Consider the following 17,871-nt stretch of genomic DNA (forward strand, 5'->3'; position numbering starts at 1 on the left):
TAAACTCTGCATTGACATCAGACACATTTAAGGTTGAGCTGTCGCTCTTTAGTGGTGCGGTCAGCCCGAACGCCCTCATGGTCTCTGCGGTCTGAACCCGGATTGAGTCGCCACCGTGAAATTGGACTTGATAGAGGCAAGTCAACACAGCAGCAGCAAAACTTCAGCTGTGCCTCCGCCCATATGTGGTTAATACTGCATCAGTTTGCAATTTTCTGAAACAAAGGGTTGGACAGAAGCACACTTCAAAATCCTACTTCAGAATTTGTATTAAAGGAAACATAACACAATTTATTATGTTAATAATAAGGCTTCATTTGCATGCATGACATTTGATACCATAACTTTACAGTACTTAATTAATTCTTGTAAATGAACAATAGTCTTATTTTTTAGACGAATTTGTTCAGAGAATTAATGTGATGGTATTGCTATTTGCTCTAGTCATCCAGCATGTTCATCATGTATTGAGGTCGTGCATTAAGAATTATGTGCGCAAGGCATGTAACTCATGATAAGTCATTGTTCTAGTTTATTTATCTCTGCTATCTGAAACGGTAAGATTTGCTATTTGGTTGTTATTATTTTGCTATTATTTCTGCTGCTATTTTTTTTTATTAATTATTATTTAAATATTTGCTTAATTGAACAAATTATTTGTATCAGTTTACTACACTTTCTGCTAGATGTTTATTTTATAGAAGAGGAACATAATAGCCTCTTTATTGCAAGATTTTCATAATTCTTTCAACTTGGCCTAAAATGTCAGTTTATCTTCTATCAGCTGGAGGTTTTTAATGAAGAATGCCTGTTTGTTTAACCTCTTCATGCCACATTGCCCCCTGTCAACCCCAGCTCGTCATGCTGCCACAAAGAGGTGAAAATGTGAGGTTTTTAAATGCAGTTCAAACTAAAAATTCCACTGCTCAAACTCTCAAAACACACACACACACACACACACACACACACATATATATATATATGTTTTCGACAAAATCAGGCAGAATTTAAAGTATAATTTTGAAATTTACACAACACTGTGCCCTTGGACAGGTTTACATTTTATTTCAGAAAACAGCTAAAGTGTTGAAAATTAGAAATGCTAAAGAAAAAAAAAGCCCACAAACATGTGCAAGGGTACAAGCGAATTTGCAGTATTACAACTGAAATAATATGCTTATGTACAGATCTCAAACAGATTTGCTGGTTAATGCCATTTTGCATCACACTTTGCATAAAGAAGGAATTTAGACCAAAAAAAAAAAAAAAAAACTCTACTTCTTCTGATGTTTAATACTTGTTTAGTGTTATGAAAGGCACTTCATAGAAAATTTACACAACCTCCTTACATTGCCATTTATATGTGTGTGTACAGCCTAACAGTCTTTTCATCTACACATGAACACAAACATTCAAAAACCTAAGAAATATGTTTTTTTAAACAGAGCATTTTATAAACCACATGTACAATCGATGTTCTGATGTTAAATATTAATTTGAAGACTTCACATGGATTGTTACGAGTGCTTTAAGATTGACTTTGCTCATGTGTTGTCATTTTTCATGTCTGATTTATCATCCCAAACCCAGGTTCTGATTTCTGAGTTCGTCTCCTTGACTGAGTTTATTTAACCTGACAATTAACTGGTTGTTGCATGGGGAGATGCAGTGCACGCTTTACTGAACTGCTGCTGGATGAAGGGATTGCGTGAGAAAGAAAGAGAAGGAGAAAGATGACACAAAGAATGTGCAATGAAAAGCAAAGACTTGGTAAGTAAGCTGTGCTCAAGGTCATATCTGCAGATCTTATGGTTAAGTACCTTTATACAGATTTACTTCACACTACACTCTTAAAAGTAAAGGTCCCAAGAGAGGGTTTTCACAGAAAGAATATCCATTCTGGGTTCCCCTAAGAACAGTAAAAGAATCATTTGGTTCATACTGCAAAGAACATTTTAATAATCCAAAGAACCCTTTGTGCAGTGGAAAGGCTCTATGGATGTTAAAGGTTCTTCATGCCAGTACAGAACTTATATTTTTAAGAGTGTATGTCATACTGATGAGCACATGACACCGTTTGGCATCAGACCATCCCAGGACAGGTTATTCAGAGTAGATGCACCATTATTTCAAAGTTTGGATTGGTTGGTCACATCACTGGCTTTGAAGTTTCCAAGACCAAGGCCATCTGTATTGACTAATACATAACATCTTTTTTGAGAAGAAAAGCGGGAGAACTTGGATGTCAGGAGGGATCCTCTTTCAGTCGCCAAGTCTGAAAGTAATGGGCAACTTTATTCAAAAAGACAGAAGAAACGACATTACCTCACTGTATTAGGGGGCCTGATGGTGAATCAGTATAATATATAAAGAGTTACCCAGTCATCCCTCCATCTCTGCTTCTTGAGGATGGATTGCTCATGCCTGGCGAGCCTAACTGTGGTAATTGGTGAGCCTGTTTGGGGAGTGGTGATTAAAGATGGATGTGGGGAGTGGAGGCAGGACTGGGTTAACAGAAAGCGACAGGAAAGATGAAAGGCGGTGGTATTAATGCGTTGCCCAGAGGAGAGGAGCCCAGCCTGGAGACGCTTGTTTTTCACTCTGTTTGTCACGCAAGTTTCCTGCCCCGCCCAGCTCGGGCGCTGAGAGGCCACTCCCTCTCATTTTTTTTCTTTCTGTATCTCCTCACACAATCTCTGCAGCTTTGCGCTATTTCTCTCGCTATGTTTCTTATGGTTTTGTATGTGTGGCACTTCTCTGTGCTCTACTTCTCATTATATTACAGATCTGAGCATCTTTGCTGTGTCTTTTGTACCTGTCTGTCTGTCCATCTGTCATCTTCTGACTATGTCTGTGTTTGAATCTTCTGCCGCCATCTTTCTCTCCCTCTTTTTTTGCTGCCTGTCAGTCACTGATGGCTTTTGTAAGGGGAAAATGTGAATTATTTTATCGCTCTTCTCTCCGTGTAGGTCAGGCAATGAAAACAACTGCTGGTTTGAAGGTGCTTTAAGTGCTTTTTATTAATTGATGAGAGTGGAAATGCTTTAACATAACTTCCATCTTTGGCTTTCCCTTTTCTTTCTCTCAGTAGAATGTTACTAAAATAGCATAGGTACCTGTAGATGAGACTTGCCTTTTAAGGGCATCTTAGGCAAAAATGTCATGATCTACCCTTCAAAACGCATTGAGGTATTTTATTTTTGAGGAAAACGCTTTGTGTAGTTGAGTGCCAAGGTGCTCCTCTGATATGAATAAATCGGTAACACTTTCACTAATGTTAACAAATGAGACCTTGTTGTAATGTATTAACTAACATGAACTAACAATGAGAACCATTTGTTACAATAGGCTATTTATTAATCTTTGTTAATGTTAATGAAAATACAGTCGTTTATGTTCACTTAACTAATGTTAACAAATACAACTTTTGATTTTAATAATGTGTTATAAATGTTAACATTAACATTAACATTTATTAGATTAATAAATGCTGTAGAAGTATTGTTCATTCTTAGTTCATGTTAACTAATGAAACCTTACTGTAAACTTACTGATAAATCTAACAAAATAAATTTGTTACAAATAATGAAAATAATTAAAAAAGAATAAATTCAGACTTTAGGCATCTAAAACAGCACTCACTATCATAGTAGTAGCAACCCATCTTTTTTTCTTTTTCTTTTTTTTTTTCCAATTAAAGCATGATATCTGAAAGAAGTAAATTTCATTTTCTAATTCTTCATTTTATTGAAAATTTTATTTTATTTAAAATCTCTCAATATTAAAGTCCAAGATATGTTGCTAATTATGTTGTAACTAACAAATCATCCAAGAGGACTGTTTAATAAAAAAAAAAGTTTGTGAATATTACATCTATATTGACAACACTGAAATAAAATGTTTTTAGGGTAGCATTTCTATCAATATAAGCATTGTGGCAACAATAGTTTTCATCTCCTCAGATCTTCTCCAAGGTAATACTTTTTTTTTATTTTTATTAATAACGTGTTATTAATCTATGTGTTAAATTTATTATATGTACATAAAATTAATTAAAATGTACATTTGTTCATAAAAAAATATATATATTTGTATGAAAACCTGAGAATGAAGAGTTTATATGTTTTTCTTTTACATTCCGGATTTTATTAGTTAATGCTTTCTCTGACTTGAGATTTCCTGTGCAATGTGTAGGCTACCAAAAGTACCAAAAATGTATAGCAATGTTTGCTTATTTAAAATGCTTCTTTTATCACTGGACACTTTGCTCTGAAAATTAGGTATGTGCATAGTTTTTTTTTAAATGACATATTTTTTTGGTTCATTGCAGGTCATAAAGTCAGTATGTGAAAATAAATGTAATCTAATTTTTACAAGACACTGTACGCTAATCTTATATGCTTTTGGATATTCTGGAAGTTTGTTGCCAGATATGGATTTCTGTTAGCCTCAGATCATATAGCACAGTGGTAATAACTGAGTAGCAGGTCACTATTTGATAACTGATTGCTGTAATCTCTAATCCATTTTTCTGACTGGTCAGTTACCCCAGAGGCGTCTCCAGTGCTGGAATCTTTTGTCAGTTGAATTCAGTTGAATTTAGTTTGTTTAGGGCCAAAAAAGAAAAAAGATAGAGAGAGACAGCGAAGAGGAACTTTTTTTTTCATTTGCTTTGTAAAATATAAATTGTTCTGTATGCTGTGAGCAGTCCTTCATGTCTTTACCAGCTTACAGATGATTAAATCATTTATATTAAATCGAAAATCATTTTTAATGGTAAATTAAAGGGAAAAACATTCTACTTACGTTTTTTCATCCTTGTTTACTTACATTAAATATAGGCAAACATCCTTTAGAGGTGCATTTTCCTATTTAAAAAAAAAAAAAAAAAAAAAAAAAGAAATAATTAAGAAAAATAGCCTGGTTGTGGTGCTCCCCTTTCAACCATCATTTAGTCAGATATAGGTCCTGTGCAGTGATTTCAATTTCAGTTTTCAGAGGAAAAATCTTGCTGTCGTAAGTGCCGTCATTAGTTAAACACGGTGGTGTCTCTGGTCTGGTGTACAGAGGGCTCCATGAGGTATGGATGTTGTCAGCTTCTATTTCCTTAGTATGACCTTTGGTTCTTGTCTGGGGTCACTGAACACTTTTATTTCTCCCGCTCACATGCAGAGTCTCTGTCTCAAATAAAAGTAGATATCAGGAAAAATTGGAAATACAAATCATTCATTCTAAAGACGATCACTGCATTGTCCGTATCAACTCACTCTTGGTGAAGTCATTATAATTTTCTGTACTTAATTTTTAACACTTTACAATAAGGTTCATTGGTTAACATTAGTTCATGCATTAAAGGGATAGTTCACCCGAAAATGAAAAAGTTGTCATCATTTACTCATCCTTATGTTGTTCCACCCTCATACTGTACGAGTTTCTTTCTTCTGTTGAACACAAAATAAGATATTTTGAAGAATGTTGGTAACCGATAGCCATTGACTTCCATAGTATTTTTTTTTCTCCCCTACTGTAGAAGGCAGTATCTACCGTTGACTGTTTGATTAGCAACATTCTTCAAAATATCATCTTTTGTGTTCAAAAGAAGAAAGAAACTCATACAGGTTTGGAAAAACTTGAGGGTAAGTGATGACAAGTTTTATTTTTGTTAACAAATGATAACAAATGAAACCTTATTGCAAAGTGTTAGCATTTTCCCTTTAACAGGTAAATAAAGGTACTAATAATGGCTTCTTTTTTAATGTTCTTTTTTGTTTGCAAATGAGCAAGTGAGAAGCGTAAAATTTGGAACTTTAGATAAAGAGTTCAGAGATCAGTAACAATTTAATGTTTTTTTTTTTTTTTTAGTTATTGTTTTTCTTGGATTTGGTTGCTTTTATCTTTTTGGAAAATATTTAGCAAATGTAAATGAAAACAGTGTTTTGTTATGCATTTTGTAAATGTGTTAATGAGTTGAAGTATGTTCTTTTAATTCATGGAAATTCTCTGTTTGAGGGAGACAGAAATATAGATCACATATATTTATGAAATAAAAAGGTTTAATAATTATACAATATTCCACAAATCTAGAAGGGCCATAATCTCAACTATTAACCATTGTTCTTTTTTTTTTTTTAATCAAAAAACAAAAATAAAAATAAATCAAACAAATAAATATTTTCTATTAATGTACAGTGTAATAGTATGACAGTAATTATTTACGCTATAGATATTTTTATGACAGATATTCCTATAAAATATTTGCTTTTTACTCTTTTACTTGCGTCAAGCAAGCATTGTTATGCAGTTTAAAAAAGTATTTACATAACCATTTTTGTTTGTTTCATTTTAAATACTGTTAGGTGATTTCAGTAAGCATGAATTTGCTTTAGTGTGTGTGTGTGTGTGTGCGTGTGTGTGTGCGTGTGTGTGTGTGTGTGTGTGTGTGTGTGTGTGTGTGTGTGTGTGTGTGTGTGTGTGTGTGTCTTTTGCTCGCCGCAAAAGTTATTCTTTCCAGAACGCTATTTCACAAAAAAACTAAAATAATTTGACATCACGATGTGTAATTATCTTTGTGCAATTTGAGATCCAGGTCTGTTTTATTTGTCTGATGTTTAGAGATTAATTAACATAGCCTATTTGTTATTAACATTGAGTGGACTACCAACCAACTCTTGCACCAGTTCTAACGCTGAATTGAATGTAGCCTGTAGTTGCATTATGTCACATCGACCAATAGAGGGCAGCAACGTTCTTCAAAACAAACATCACTCTTTCTCATCATTCTCGCCAAGCTCTCTTTCTTATCTCTCTCTAAACAGCTGTAGGTGGCAAATGCTTATGGTATTAACGACTGAATCGCTTCTGTATTTTCCGACTGAAATATATGTATATATAGAATATTGTCAAACACAGAGCTGTGCTGTGAGCATACAATTCATTTAATCAAATCATTACAATCCTTAATTAAAGCAGAAACGAATTAACTGAAGTTATCAATGCACTAATTCTCTTCCTCTACATAGGCTATTCTTCTTCTACTTCTGGTATTTTTGTCGTTTTAGTGCTTAGGCCTCTAAAATAATAGCGAAGAACATAGGCTTCCATCTTAAAATGTTGTGATTTTGCATATATGCCACAGTATCACAAAAGATTGAGTACAAGTATAGGCCAAATGGGCTATACTTAGACTTTTCTGTAAGTATTAGTTAAAAATATAGTGTAATTTTAAATATATTTCTGAGAAGTATATAAAAAGTAGACAAAGTATACTTTCTTATTTTTAGTTTTAAAGTACTAATAAAACACTTGAATTAACATTGATTGATTGATTGATTGTAAGGGTGTCCATGTTTTATGGACATAATGACATAAAGACATAACACATGTCCCCAAAATGTAGGGTTTACCAGGAAAGTTTTTTTCTTGGTTATGCAAACATTACGGGAACATTCCAATTTATCTTTTCGCAAACATTATGGGAACGTTACTTTTGGATGTTTATTTAATTGTTCTCTAATGATATAATGGTATTATGTTAATGTTTATGAAATGAGATCATGTTACAAAAATAAACACTAACCATTTCTATATATTGTGTAAAAAAAGAAAAAAAAGATATACATACTCTGGTGTAATTTGTACCACAACAAACAATTTTGCCCTAATAAAGTTTTTAATTTCAACCATTTAAAATGGTTACAAGGTTATTTTCAGTTATTGAGCATCATTTTCATATTGTCAAATTACAGTATACAATTATGTGAAAAATAATTTACTGTAAATGTGTGTCGTTAGGATACAAAAAAGCTGGCTATGAAATTAGTTTATTGACATTGTTAGTCAACCAGTTAAAGTTTGGAAAGTGCATTAAAAGAGTTCAACAAGTGCCCATATTAGAAGAAATACCCATTAAGGTACAATACTGGGTCAGATTTTCCCTCTGATCTTAAATCTCCTAAATCTAAAAGAGGGTGGCGCTGTTGTCCAAGAAATGCTTTAAAGTGACATTTCCTTCAGAAGAGACCAAATAATCACAGCCCAACATACTGTATGTTTGGTGCCTTTTAGTCATTGTTTAAATTTTGATAGTAGGTGATTCTCTTGGTCATTCAGACCATGGAAATACTTTGTATTGTGTGTGTGTGTGTGTGTGTGTGTGTGTGTGTGTGTGTGTGTGTGTGTGTGTGTGTGTGTCTGTCTGTGTGTCTGTGTCTGTGTGTGTGTCTGTGTTTGTGGTTTAGGTATTCCCTACATTATGGGGACAAAATGTCACCACACAGAACATCTGAAATACTTGTCCTTATGGGGACATTTTTTGGTCCCCAGGAGGAAGCAGCTTAGAAATCATACTAAGTGATGTTGTTTTGAAAATGTAAAATGCAGAATGTTTTCTGTGAGGGTTTGTGTTTAGGGTTAGGAAATAGAACATACAGTTTGTACAGTATAAAAATTATGTCTATGGAAAGTCCCCATAAAACATGAAAGCCCAACACGTGCATGTGTGTGTGTGTGTGTGTGTGTGTGTGTGTTTGTGTGTGAGTGTGTGGTTGCCTCGTCTTACATCACCTATCAATCACATATAATTCACATATAATATCTGCAAACAATATACTCTGAGACATTAAAAAGGATATTGCAAACATTGATTAAGACATCTCCGGCATTTATGACAGCGAGGTGATCAAACACATCTGTATCTTTTTGACTGGCGTTTATACGAGTCTGCTAATGACTTGCATAGTTAATGTTAAATCAATCAACATACATGCTGAATAAATTATGAGGACAAAAGACGTTTATTCCCAGAAAAGAAACTCGGATTACAAAACTCGCATGTTATACAGCAGTAGTTCTTGTAAATTTGACACTTTTTCTGCATTTTTGTTGAGAGTCATCAGTCATTAATGATTGTATAGTGCTCCACACTCATCACAACAGACACAGCAGAAGGATAGACTTCAGTTTTCCTTAGGTATAAATGATTAAGAATACTTGGATGTACAAATGTGGAATCTCACTGCATTACCTTCTTCAGTCATTTATTTTCTCTAACCCATGAAGAAAGGATATCAATCATAGCTAAGGGTTTCAGTCATCGTTAGAAAGGGTATCACTCAGAGTAAGTACGTATAGCAGGACGACAGAAGTGGTAAGCCTTTTTCTCAAAGAGACTATATCAAATCTTTATTGCATTGGACACATGAGACCAGAGCTGCTTTTCTCTAAAGCATTGTAAATAGATGCTTTTGAGAAATGCTGCCCACAATATGATTTACTCATGTCAGCGATAACCTGGTTTAAATGTCTTAGTACTAGTACAGTATAATTGTAAGGTGAAATTTACATTGTTTCCCAGACAACAAAATCCCTTTAACCAGGGAGCCAATAAAAATGAACAGGTATATTCTGACATTACGCAGGGAACAGGAGGGGAATAAATGGGTGGCATCTTCAGACATATTTATGCAATCACTTCTGTGAGAATTTTAACATAAATAGAAATGGTGTTTCATCAAAGATGTTGCTATATCTCTTTGTTTGAGAAAGCCCTTCAATTAATACAATCACTTTTGGCTCAGGAATGGAATGTAATTTGAGATTGGAATTACATTTATTATATTCAAGACCGCAAATAACAATAAGAAAGATGATGAATGGAATGAAAATAATTTTGCGAATCCTGGAAATTGTGACCAAGTGAACGTGAGAATTAAACATGGCAGCCATTCTGAAGATCGAAAGAGAAATGCAGTGCCTGAAGCTGAAGACAGCAGGCTCTCTCATGCTAAAATCTTCTGTCCATTGCTGAAACTTCAACATGGAATTTCACCTCTAAAGATTATATATTCCCCTGCTGGCTTGCAAGGCCACTGCAAAATCATATTGCTTTTTTAAAATGTACACATTGTAGATTCTCTTAGTAACCCCAACGAGAAGCTTATAGAGGTGGGGAAACTTTTCACCTTCCCCTCCCCAGTCAGTCGACAGGAATGATTTATTGACATTTCTGCAGATGAAAGAATAGATTCAGGTGTGTGCAGTAATGACTTTGTTGGTCTCCATGGAGATAAACCTCCAAATATTTTGCAGATTTTCTTTCTTTTTTTTGGTCATGTATAAAGTACCCAGTATTGTGCATGGCCAAAATGGTGATAAAGTTACGTTTACCAAACTTAAAGGGTTAGTTCACCCAAAAATGAAAATTCTGTCATTAATTACTCACCCTCATGCCGTTCCACACCCATAAGCCCTTTGTTAATCTTCGGAACGCAAATTAAGATATTTTTGTTGAAATCCGATGGCTCAGTGAAGCCTGCATAGCAGCAATGACATTTCCTCTCTCAAGATCTATTAATGTACTAAAAACATATTTAAATCAGTTCATGTGAGTACAGTGGTTCAATATTAATATTATAAAGCGATGAGAATATTTTTGGTGCGCCAAAAAAACAAAATAACGACTTATATAGTGATGGCCGATTTCAAAACACTGCTTCTTGAAGCTTCGGAGCATAATGAATCAGTGTGTCGAATCAGCGGTTCGGAGCGCCAAAGTCACGTGATTTCAGCAGTTTGGCGATGTGACACGTGAATCGAATCATGATTCGACACGCTGATTCATAACGCTTCATTAAGCAGTGTTTTGAAATTTTATTTAAATATGTTTTTAGTACATTAATAGATCTTGAGAGAGGAAATGTCATTGCTGGCTATGCAGGCCTCACTGAGCCATCGGATTTCAACAAAAATATCTTAATTTGCGTTCCGAAGAATAACGAAGGTCTTACGGGTGTGGAACGACATGAGGGTGAGTAATAAATGGGTGAACTTTTTTCATTTTGGGGTGAACTAACCCTTTAATGCACTGCAAAGTCTTTATGCAACAGGTTTTGGTTTCGTTGGATTAATATCTTCCCTCCTTTCAGTGTGTATCATTTGAATTAAATGCATTGACAGCTTCTTTAGAATAATTAGGCAGGAGTCTTATCTGCTGCATATTAATGAAAATGCTATTCCGAATGCTGTGAACTTTTTAGCAAGAATTATACCTGTCTTTCCTTTTTCATATACTGCTTTTGGTGTGTTAGTCAAATCTAAAAAGCACACATTTAGTTACAAGATGTCAATTAACGTTCAAGGCTGTCAAAGCTATTGAAAAAGACCAATTGCCAGAACACACCTGGGAACTATCAAGGGAAGAACATGAACAAAGTTGGGACTAGAACTAGACACAAAACATAAAAATTAAAGCCCAATGTAATTTTATTTAGAACTCTCTCTGTATTTCTCTATTAAATTCATGTGTTTACTGCACATATGGTACAAGCATATATTTTTTGTTTTAGAGTAGCCTTTCATTGTATTGTTTTGATTGGTAAACTGTTTAGACGATATTATCACACGGTCAATTTTGGGCTGTTTTTCATTAGTATACTTGTAAAAGCATCATAAAGTCCAACTGTATTTTTAACACTACTTTCACATCAGAAAAAAAAGTGATTTTTGCTAAAGTGTTATGTCTTGGGAGCTCAAATCTTCAATTTGTAAGATGTTGCTGATTCTGAAACTCTGGAGTGTCTACCGATCGTGAGAGATAAAAAGCACCTCAATACAAATCCTGCTTCTCTAGAGTGTTACACCGAAGCAGTTAAAGTCTTGTAGGACAACATGGATAGAATATAAATCACGCTCTGTGATCTCTAGCAATTCATCACAACAATTCGGGGACACTTCAGATATGGATATAATCCATTGGTTTACTTCATTGGAGCTTTCATCAACTACAGTGAGCTTTAAAAATGTGTTCACCATCTCCTCCAACAGCCTATATATGGGTATCAATACGCAAAATTTTTTTAGGTGCAAAACTTAGATTTTTGCATATTGGATAGGTGCTGAAACGTACAATATGGATGTATTGACATTTAAACGTAAACATTATTGCGTATTTACAGCTAAAGAACATAAAATATTTAAGTATATTTTATATCATAAAGCTATTTATATAATTGCTCTTTTACCATTTTATAGATAAATTGTAGATCCTTTAACTCTACCCCCAAACCCAAACATAACCATTTTTTAGAGAATATAAGCTTTTATACACTTACAACAATATAGCATTAAAAAGATATTTTGAGCCACTAATCCCACTTCTACTTCTAAACCTACCCATAATCATTTCTTAAAAAATAAAGAAAAACAGTCTAACAGACAAACAAAAGAAAGTGAAAGTGACATGTGAAGGTCAAGTATGGTAACCCAATTTGTTCTCTGCATTTAACCCATCCAGTTAGTGCACACACATTAGGAACAGTGTGTAGTGAACGAACACACACACACACACACACACACACACACACACACACACACACACACACACACACACACACACAGACACACAGACAGACAGACAGAGGGCAGTGGGCAGCCATTTTTGCTGTGGTGCCCGTGGAGTGATTGGGGGTTAAATGCCTTGCTCAAGGGCACCTCAGTCATTTCCTGCCGGTATTGAGAATTGAACCCGCAACCTTCGGGTTACCAGTCTGACTCTCAAAAATGTCAAAAGCGGTACCAAAGGTAATTCAAATGACGATGTGTTGAATTTGGGTCTTTTGGGATTCTAAAGATGTGGATTACAGTGCACAAAATTAATTTCTTTTGTGAATTTATGTTGCGTTTTTGGTGTATTTTTGGTTCTATTGTCAGTCACAGCATAGGACTATACTGAGAAAACATCTTTTGTGTCCCATGGCAAACAAAATAAATATTACATGACAAACAATAGTTAAACAATGCTATTCATTTTAAGGGTTTAAAGTGTAGTCAATGTTTAACATTGTGTAATCTTTCGAAACAAGTTTGCAGCAAAAGTCACAACAGAATGAAATGTTATTTCATATAAAGTAGGCCTAGATGAGTAAACTTCAATGCGACTGAAAACGTCATTGATATGACAATTGAATACAATAGAATCAAAATATTAATGCCATGATTTTAATATTGATAAGCATTCCTACACATACATCTAAACGTTGTTCATACGTAAATAATTTTAGTATTGTCAGTTTTGTAAGTTTTAGTATGAAAACGTAAGTAAATGTACGTGTGGTAGACTACATTTTTACTACGTAAAAATACCCACGAATACTCATGAGATCACGTTCCAATGCTACATGTAAAGGCAAAAAGTCAAAATGGCCATGTACCATGGTATTCCTTAGAGTATCACGCAAATATCATGGTAATACCATTCAATACCATGGTATATATCTAAGTACCATTGTAGAATCATTTGATTTCATCACGTTTGTTTCTGTAAAAAATGGGTAATACTTTAGATTAGGGAACACTATTCACTATTAACTAGTTGCATTATATTATATTGGCATGTATATTACTAGCCTATTGTCTGTTTATTAGTACTCAAGCACATATTAATGCCTTATTCTGCATGACCATATTCTAGATCCCTTAACCCTAAGCCAATTCCTAAGCATAACTACTACAACAACTACCTTACTTATTTTCAAAAAGCAGTAATTAGGACTTTATTAAGGGGAACTCCTAGTTAATAGTGAATATGTGGCCCCTAATCTAGTGTTACCAAAAAATATCTTATTTCCTAAAAAAAACATTAGTATTTCAGCAGTATGTAGCAGGAATATGAAATCCGGAAATACTCCTACACATTTTTTTTTTTTAATTATTTAAATCTTATGATAAAAATAAAACTGAAAATCTGGTATGTTGTTGAACTGTGATGTTTGTAGCCTCCCACAAAACCACTTCTGTGTCACTTCCATGCCAAGGAGCACAATATTAAAAAACCCCTTGACTTCCAGAGAGTTTTAAGATGTTTGTTTGTTTGTGTGTGTGAGTGTGTGTGTGTATTCTTTTGCTGTGTGGGATGGTGTGACCCCATAAAGCAAGTTTTAGGTGAGTTCAGTGCCATTTTGCTGTGGAGGAGAGTGAGCAGCTGGGTGATGGTTTCTGTTGCTTCATTGCATATTTTTATTTCTTTTTTAGAGCCAGTCAAACATTTCAGATTTAACTCGCTATATAGAACCTTAAGGGGTTTTAGCACTTCATGTAAAGAACCTTTAGGCTGGGGTTCCCATGGGATCAATTTTGTTTTTTAATTTTAATAAAATTTTATAAATGAAACTGATTGAAAACACTAGAAAAAAAATGAAACAACCTGTTAAACATGAAAGTATTATGTGATCATTTAAGAGATTTCTCCTTATATAGAACCTTTTTGAAAAAAGGGGTTCTTTAAAATTAAGTCAAGAACCCTGTGGAACCCCGCTAAACCTTTTGTCCAAACCAAAAAACAACAGAAGTACAAGTCTTAAATGTGTGGATTTTATTTTATTTTTATTTTTTGTGTGACAAAGAAATGGCTGCATTAACAGTGACTGTTTTATGTTTTATTTTATACATCATGATTTTTGTTTTTAGACACCAATTTATTTCTGTTTTCTTAGTTATAAAAATTAAGAAAACAAAAAAAAGCTCTAGAGTCTAGTCCTTTGGCCCATTCTTGAAAAACGATATTGTGTGGGAGAAATATTATTGGGGATATTATATTCCGTAAAGTGCATCTGTGGACTGAAATACAGTATTTGCCATAAGGAGATGAAAATCAAGCCATTCTTATTTCTCACTGGCCATCTGGTTAAAAAAAAGAACCACAGTTGCTATGGTGACAGAATACTTTGACAAGCACTCCATGTGTAGATAGATTGTTGCAATATATACTGTATGGCAGATAAAGTCTTCATGTGCATACCGAAATCAATGCTTGTAGCTAGACAATGACCAGGGCCATCTGTACATTACTACATTGCTGTAGGTCTATGGCTTCAGGTAACAATATTGGAAGGATTTCAATAGCATTTGGTGCAGTGCCGAATTCCTGCTCAGAATCCACCTACAATGAATTGGCAACAGTTGGGCTTGTACCCTTAGTGGCCATTTTATTCATGTTCAGCTTTTTTTCCTAAATTAAGAGAGTTCCACTGAGGACTGTGGACCTCTTTTACAAACAAAGACTGAGTAAATGGTATCACTCTCATAGGAAGACTAATGGAAAATGCCATAAAACCAGCTGCTTCCACTCATTCTGGCTGTTGATTGCGGTTGTGGCCATGTTGATCGGTACTGGAAGTACTAGACTGATTTTCTTACTAATATTCCCCCCCCAAAAATTGGGAAATATTTAAGGTAGGCTTATGTTTAGCACTGTTATGTAACCATGGTGTATCGAGAAAATCACATTTATAATACAATAATAATATTCAAAAAAAAAAAAAAAAATTACATTTTAGTATTATCACAACCCCCTCAGCCAATAAAAAAATAAAAATGTATGTGCAATGTGCTTGACATTTTTGGCAACAAGGACGAGAAGGAGACATGAGCACATGGTCACATGCTGTCAAGGATCTATTGTGAGTTCATTTTTAACTAGGAAATACATAAAAATAAATAAATAAATAAAATAAAAAATTGTATCCAAATGTGTTTTATAAAGTTTTTGGTTATTTTTAATGCACATTTTGTAAATTCAATAACTCAAATGGCAAAAAATCTATGTGTTATGCATAAATGATAAAGTCCTTTTGGGTGTAGTTTTTTTTTTTTTTTCTGTATAGCAGCACTATTGTTCATTACTGGCAGGCAGTATAATAGCCTTTTTGCCTGTGTTTTTGGTTGATGTTCGTAAGTTTTATAGAAGACCGAGAGGAAAAGCTTTACATTTTTCAGAAGATATTGATGATAGTGATGGCAGTGCATCAGAAAATAAGGCTGTAGTAAGAAAGGAAGATGTTGAAGATTAAAGAGGATAGAAGCAGTGATAGTGATGGCAGAGATGAAGAATATACATCATAGATTGTTGTGAAAGTATTTACGTATTTTTGACATTTTCACATGCGAGTTCCGAATGAAATATAGGAGCACAAGATGAAATGGAATGTTATTAAAGGGTTAGTCCACCCAAAAATGAAATTTCTGTCATTAATTACTGACCCTCAATACTGAGCCGGCGTTCTGATGTAGAACCTGGAAGGTTGAACCACTGTAGTCACATTGACTAGACTATTTTAACGACGTTTTTACTACTTTTCTGGACCTTGAATGTGGTAATTTCATTGCTTTCAATGGATGATAATAATCGGATTTTATCAAAAATATCTTAATTTGTGTTCCGAAGATGAACGAAGGTCTTACGGGTGTGGAATGACATGAAGGTGAGTAATTAATGACAGAAATTTCATTTTTTTGGCTGAACTAACCCTTTAACGTTTTTTTATAATGTTTTTTTGAAACACTAGTTGCGTCCCAAATGACGCACTATGCACTTATACACTATGTACTTATACACTATGTACTCATCCATGTAGTCTATAAAGGTTATTTTGTCATTCAAGTCTAACAGCCCCTCCTCCTCCGCTACGTAATTGAAGCTGCGACAGTTGAGTGCATAAAGTGTCATAAACATTCCACACTTTGTTTTTTCCCTTAATTTAGTGCATCATCCGGATATTAAAAGTGTACTTTTTCTTTTTCAAATTATCTGTGTGAACGCACTACTGGCACTATTCATACTTAAAAACATCATAGAATAGTGCATAAGTACGTGAACTGTGACGCACCTACTTAGAACTTTTCACTACTTTTCAGATAGTGAAAATGCATTTGAATGTGTAAAGTTTCAGGCAATTTGCCGTAAATAGTTCACCCTAATAGGACAATGTCAGTTATGACGAAACCCTAAAAAAGGTTAAAGGTCAGATATAGAAAATGAATTTTGGAAAATGATTTTAGCCTTAAATATATGTAAAATATAAAATCATTAATTTTTTCTTCTTGTGATTTCATAATAAATCCCATACTCACATACTCTTGAGTTGCGTCCCAAATGGTGCACTATACACTATGCATTTATATACTATGTACTCATGCACTATGTACTCATCCGTGTAGTGTGTGAATTGTATAAGGTTATTTTGTCATTAAACATCGATGTCTGGTAGCCCCTCCCCCTCCACAGCGTGATTAAAGCTGCGACAGTTGAGTGCATAAAGTGTCCAACATTCCACACTTTGTTTTTTCTGTTAATTTAGTGCATCATCTGGGTATTTAAAGTGTACTGAATTTTCAGTGTGAACGCACTACTCACTCTATTCATACTTAAAAACTTCATAGAATAGTGCAAAAGTACGCGAATTGGGACACACCTTTGGATTTTTCGCATAAAAATCTTTAGGGGGCAAATAGACTATTTCCATCCAGTTTCCTGTGTGTGTGTGTGTGTGTGTGTGTGTGAGAGAGAGAGAGAGAGAGAGAGAGTGTTGTTTGCCCAGCAGGATCTTTGGTTTCCTGTCCCTGGCATGTAGGTGTGGAAGAAATAATGGAATTGTACTGGTTGATTCACACTAGCCGCTCATATTTGGGATATGGAAGAGAAAGAGAGTGAAAAGAGAGAGAACGTGTGAGAGGGGAAAATGTTTGAGTGACCTGCAAGGGGAGGTAGTGCCTTTCACTGAAAGTTCTCCAAGAAGTTCTTTTGATCTCTCCCTCACTCCCTCCTTTTTATGGTGACATTGCTGAGACGCTTTTAGCACTCAGTGGCTTTGATAATATTGTACATTATGTCAAAAAGCCAGGTTCTAATAATAACATCCATCAGATTCATAATGCGGCGTTGACACATAATTACACCAAATTACAAAGTGCTGGAATAAGTGAGATTTTAGTCTAAACAATTAGTCTAATCATTAGTATTTTTACTGTTGTCATAATGCACTGCTTTTACATGTTCTTTGTGAGCAGCAGGAATTAAGTCATTTATTCAAAAGTCACAAT

The sequence above is a fragment of the Ctenopharyngodon idella genome, chromosome 1, assembly GCF_019924925.1.
Source record: "Ctenopharyngodon idella isolate HZGC_01 chromosome 1, HZGC01, whole genome shotgun sequence".
Taxonomy (NCBI): domain Eukaryota; kingdom Metazoa; phylum Chordata; class Actinopteri; order Cypriniformes; family Xenocyprididae; genus Ctenopharyngodon; species Ctenopharyngodon idella.